Raw genomic sequence first — 6,502 nt, forward strand, 5'->3', positions numbered from 1 at the left:
TGAATATTTTCTGTCCATCCTTTGTATCAAGTGGCCAATGGGATTCAATTCTTCTCCCTGGTATTGTCATTCAATGGTGAATGTTCTGTCTTATCTATGAGGAGTGACATTATACAGAGTTCAAAAGCCTTAATCAAGTACAGGGAATGAGTTAAGGAAGACAATAAGAAAGTGCACTACCCCCCCCCCCCCGTACTTCCTTCGTAGAACTAGCACAACAGCCTCATTTTTAAATGAATACATCCAAACTGGGGATAGGGGAGAGAGAGAGAGAGAGAGAGAGAGAGAGAGAGAGAGAGAGAGAGAGAGAGAGAGAGAAATCTGTAGTCCTAGCTTGGGAGTTCATGGCTAGCCTGGCCAATATAACAAGACTTCACCTCAAGGAAAAAGGTTACAGTCATAACTAAAACGTGACCACTGACCACTTTGGAAGTGTTTGCAAAGCCATCAAAAGCACTGCTGAGGATACCTGATCAAAGCCCAAAGGAGAGCCTCTGATTCCAGAACTGGCCCCAGCATTAGCAAGGCACTGGGCTGTGATTATCCAGCCCACTGGTAAGGTCACTCTCTCCCACTCTCACTGTACCTCGCTGGTTCCATTCTAAACATCTCCAAGGATCCCAGGAGAGCAGGCCAGTCTCAGATGACCAAAACCAGGTCAGCCTTACTCTTCCGCAAGGCCCATGGTCAAGAATTTCTATGTATAAAATGAAGGTTAAACTGGTCAATGCAGAAGGCAAGATGGCAACAATGGAATCTTTGAGAGCCCAGATGGAAGCATTAATCACACTCATATGTTAATTATCCAAACACTCCCTCCACTTCCCTTGCCTTCAATTTTCTCAAGATGCCCCAAGTTCCAGGCAAGTGGCGAGAATTGCCTGCAGCTTGGCACATGAGAAGGGTAGTCCTAGACCCATGCTGGGTGCGGCTCCCTCTTGGTGATGTTAACCAGAGTTGGCTGCTGGGATCTTAGAGGATCAAAAGGAATTTCTGAAAATTGTACATGAGCCCAGAAGAAAGCCCATAAAAATCACTTCCTTGTGTCTGTGGGTTCCACCCATTAATAGTCTGCCAAGCCCAAATACCTGGAAGGAAGCAGGGTGCGGAGAGAAAGGAGAAGCCGACTGGGGATGAAAAATGAATCAGTTGCCTAGATTTGGATTCATCAGCACATATCTGGGGTCACAGGGCACACCCTTTCTGCATATAATATGCATGTAAGTTTGGGGAGAGATTTGAACAATATTCTATGGAAGGGAAGACAAAATGGAGACTTCAGATGAACCTGGAGGACACTGGTTCTGGTTGTAACTTAGAGAGGGGTTATCTCACAAACTCTGCTGGTCCTTTGTCCTTTTTCAGTGAGAGCTGTATTGACTTGCTTTGTTTTTTGCTTTCCCTCCATAAATATCGAGACTGAAATCAAACAATTCACAGTTGCTTTCTATCCCTCCTCTGCTGGCCTTGTGAAACAAGCAGAGGCAGAGCCTTCCTTTGTGCCAAGCTGAATCTAGCTACAAAGTCTCCTGTGTTCGCTTCAGCTCCAAGGTGCAGGCTAGTTCCTGGCAGGTTAAGCCTTGGGTTCCATGATGCCTATAGGTTTCTAAAAGCTAGGCCCACCAGCAGCATGCCTTTCTTGCCCACCTAAAATACTCCCACCATGAATTAGACTGAGAGGCCAGTCCCAGCTCTACCATCTCTGTAGCTCACTCCCTCCACTTTACCTTAAGCCTCCAGCCCTCGCCTGCCTGTCCCAGCATTTCTATCTGTACAATCTCACAATTTATGTGAGTTCTTCTGATATAATATTCCTTCACCGTGGCATTTTCCATCTATGAATGACTCATGGAAGAGCTGCTCACAGCCCCTGTTTTAGTTACATACACGAGATCTCTTAGCTACTTTTGTGCTGCTGTGACCAAAAGAGTTGGGAGGGTGACCTAAAAGGACAAAAGTTATTTTTAATCCTGTCTTTAGTAGAGTCAGTCTATGCTTGAGTCCTGACCTCATGCATTTGGGCAGCCCATCATGTCAGTGAAAGAAACAGAAACCTAACAGGAGACAGCTGCTATTCACCTTACGTCAGACAGAAAGCAGAGAATGAGACAGGAAGGGGCCAGAGGCAAGGTATTCTCAGGAACTTATTCACTTCCTCCACTTAGGCCTCACCTTCTAAAGCTTCTAGATCCTTCCAAACCAGTGAGGATGCAGCATGTAATCCAGAGGCTCATGGGGGGACATTTTGTATCCAAACCATACCATCAAAAGATTTTGGTCATATGAGTGGTCTTGCATCTGAGAAAGCTCACAGCTTTACAAGCCCTCTGTGCCATCTTTTGTTCTCTGGGTGGTTGGACAGTCCACATGATGAACATGAAGATCATGTCAAACAGACAGCACCATTACATGTGAAGGTATGTTTTTCTAGCAGTGTTTTGCATGTGAGCTCTCAGTGCAGTATCCCTTGAAGTCTGTTTCTTCCATCTTTACCAGGTGAGTAACATCACATCCTGAGTGGCCACAGTAAGAACTGAGGCATACTGGGTGGGCTGCTCCAGACACATGTAACGATCGCCTGTTCCCTGGATTAATCAAATGACAGAATGAACGCTTAAAAGCAGTGTCATTGGAAGTGAGTTTGTAGGATACCAGGGTAATTTCTTACAATTGTCTCTGTGATTTATGTCCTGAATTGGGAACAAATGCTTAATAAATGTTATTCATCATCATTGTCGTCATCGGGGTTTGGTATTTCCATTTGGAAATGAATCTTTTACCGTTAAAGTTTAGTTGTCCGCGAGCATCATTATTATTTAACATTCTGGGAACTCCAGACAATGCACTCAGACAGGCAGTAATAGGAACTGCGTGTGCCAGGTATCAGCTGTGCGCTTTACAAGGCCTGTTTCTTTAATCCCCACACAATCCCTGTAAAGTAGGTATCATTATTTGTCTTTGAGGAACTGAATTTCAGACACTGGGCAAATTGCACAAAGCTCCTGTTACTAGGAAGTACTGCTCAAATTTCCCCCAGTTGGTTCTGTTTCAAAAATCTCTGCTTCTTCAGTGTTGCATTATATGGGCCTATAAGAAAAAGAGGTAAATAGTCTTAATATTGACAAATACTTTTAAAAAGAAAAGATTGGGGAATATCCTTAGATCCCATGTAAATGTGAAAGAAGAGAATTGACTCCTTTGGTTATCTTCTGATGTTCACATGTGTTGCATGTTGTGTGTGTGTGTGTGCATGTGCACATGCATGTGTGCACTTATAAAGTAAAAATTATGCATGCACATGTGCACATATAAATTAAAAATGTATGTAAAAGTATTGAAGTCATTATGAAATAAATATTCAAAGTATGCCTTGCCTGTCGCATTCCCAATGACACGTGCGGGACCAGCCAGGACGTGATGTGTGTACTTTGAGAGCACAAGGAGAAAGATGATGAATCTGGAGCCAGTCAGAGCTGTATAACAAGACCACACCTCAAACTATCACACTACAAAGTTTAAGGGGTGCTGTTGTGTCCCTGCATCCAGGGGCTGCGCTTTCTCAACCTACCAGCACGCAGGACCAGCTGTAGCTGACAAAGATGAACTCTTCCTTAAATGCTGAGGAAGTAGCAGCCATGACCCCAACAAAGGAAGAATGGAACAGATGCAGAGACCTGAAGGTCCAAGAGTAAACAAACACAGCAAAAATGGTAGAGCATATTTCCAAATGGGAAGATTTAGTATGGATAAAAATCAAATTTGCTACTTTAATTTTATGTTCAACCATGCCAAAGAAACTTCTGTCGGGGCTGTTTTCTAAGACCTTCCGAAAATGATTTTACATTCATGTGAGAGAACACACATGAGGAAAAAGTCAAAAGTGTTTTGGAAATAAAAGAATTTTAAGAAAGCCTTACCGCACAAACATTAGCATGTAATATATAGCAGAAGTGATTAAAGCAATATGTTACATGTACCAAGTTTAGAAAGACAGCAATAAAATGGAATCAGAAGTATAAAAACAGACCCAAATATAAATTTCCAAAAATACAGAGTATTAGATAGGGTGAAGTTTTAAATCTGTAGAAAAGGAATTAATAACTCAACAAATGGTTTGGGGGGATTGGCTGAGCATTTAGAAAGCAATTGTAAATACCAGGCTCACACTACACCCGAAATATATTCCAGATGTACTGTTTTAGTAAACAAAGCAAATCATAGAATAGTCAAGAGTCATATATGAACCTTATCATAGTTGGACTAAAGTACCTTATCAAATAGAAATCAAAGATGAGTACCTAGACAACGAGAGAAAAATATCTTTCTTAAGTTACGTGGTAAAATGTTGATTCAGCCACATATACAGACTTTGTATGAATCTCATAGAAAGGAATAATTATCTAAGTTAAATCTTCAGCAACATCAGCTCCTGAAAGAAACACACATGTAGAAATCCCAGGAAAAAATATCTAAGAACACCCACATCTGTAGAGATGTGGGAACCTGAGAGGATGAAGCAGGAGGATCATGAGGTCAAGGGTAGCCTGGGCCACAAAAGGAGCCCCTGTGTCAGACAAAGACAAAACCAAAACAGGAGCTGATTGCAAAGCAAATGTCTTTGAAATAACACTGCCTCAAGTATCAAAGTGGCCATAGATCATTTTGTACCAGGTATAAAAACAACTTGAAGAAACTACAGCTTGCTCTAGGAGTGATGGCTAACCAAATGGCTCTAAAAAGTTTGTGGAATGCTTGTTACCCAGTGACACATTATTTATATACATACATACATACACACATATATCATATACACACATATACAAATACATACGTACATTCGTGTGTGTGTGTGTGTGTGTGTGTGTTTGTGTGTGTGTGTGTGTGTGTGTGTGTGTGTGTGTGTGTGTGTGTGTGTGTGTTTGAGTGTCTAGCTTTAGAGATAAGGCTTGGAGAAGTGACCTTAGACACCCACAGCTGAAAATCATGTGATTAGTACTCTGTGGGTATACTTTATGACACAAAAGGTGGTTATAGCCAGTATTTTAAGTAGGATTATATCTACTGTGCTGTATTGGTCTGATTTGTGTCAGTATATCAAACTGAGACAGGTTCTTCTGAGATAAGAAAGGGTTGATGAGGCTCACTGATCTAAGTTTGGCAACCCCATCCTGGGCCTCTGGTTTGACATGGGTTCATGGTGTGAGTACATTAGGCCACACTCTCACATTGTGAGCCAGGAGAAGACAAGAAGGAAGGGAGGATAATCTCTAATCCTTCTTGAGGCCACATTCCCAATAACATACAAACTTCCCATAAAACACCACCACGTAAGGGCATACTACACTTGCCAGCAGCGCTCCTGAGAGAACACGGATGGACATCTGGGGGCCATTGCTCACATTCAAGCCATAGTATGTGCTATTTGTAAAAACTGTTTACTTTCCAAGAGACACATCCAGTTCTGAGCATCTGAAAAAATGGCAGTTGCAGCTGAGGGGCTATTTGCATCTATTGGCTATTGGCTTACTCAGGATTAGTATTGCTAAGATGAAACACTGTGATGGAAAGCAAGATGAGGAAGAAAGAGTTTATTGGGTGTCTTAGTCAGGGCTTCTATTCCTGCACAAAGCATCATGGTCAAGAAGCAAGTTGGGGAGGAAATGGTTTATTGAGCTTACAATTCCCACATTGCTGTTCACCATTGAAAGTCAAGACTAGAACTCAAGCAGGTCAGGAAGCAGGAGCTGATGCAGAGGCCATGGAGGGATGTTGCTTACTGGCTTGCTTCCCCTGGCTTGCTCAGCCTGCTTTCTTATAGAACCCAGGTCTACCAGCCCAGGGATGGCACCACCCACAATGGGCTGGGCCCTCCCCCCTTGATCACTAGCTGGATCTCATGGAAACATTTCCTCAACTGAGGCTTCTTTCTCTGTGATAACTCTTTGGCTTATGTGTCCATATCATAGATTATTATCAGAGAAAGTCAAGACATAAATTTAAACAGACAGGAACCAGGAAGTGGATGCAGAAGCCATAGAGGGTTATTTACTGGATTGCTACCCTAGCTTGCTTGGCCTGTTTCATTATTCAGCTATGACTACCTGTCCAGGGAATGGCACTGCCCACAGAGGGCTGGGCTCTCATCCATCAGTCATTAATCAAGAAAATGCCCCTACAGACTTGTCTACAGTCCCATCATATGGAGGCAATTTCTTAATTGAGGTTCCGTCCTCTCAGATGACTTAGCTTTTGTCAAGTTGACATGAGACTAGCCAGCACAGCTCTTAAAGGAAACTGTGCGGATTTAGCACCAGAGCCAATTGTTTTCTCCACGTAAGTGCATAAGAACAATACTGGAAAATATACAACAAATATAACCATTGGCTATTTCTACCCAATGGCTACTTCGTTTCAAAAATTATTTAAAGCGTGTTTTTAATGGAATCATCATGTGCTACACATTCATTTGGTGATGTGTGTATATATATATATATGAAAACTC

Source organism: Micromys minutus (assembly GCF_963924665.1).
Source record: "Micromys minutus genome assembly, chromosome: 10".
Taxonomy (NCBI): domain Eukaryota; kingdom Metazoa; phylum Chordata; class Mammalia; order Rodentia; family Muridae; genus Micromys; species Micromys minutus.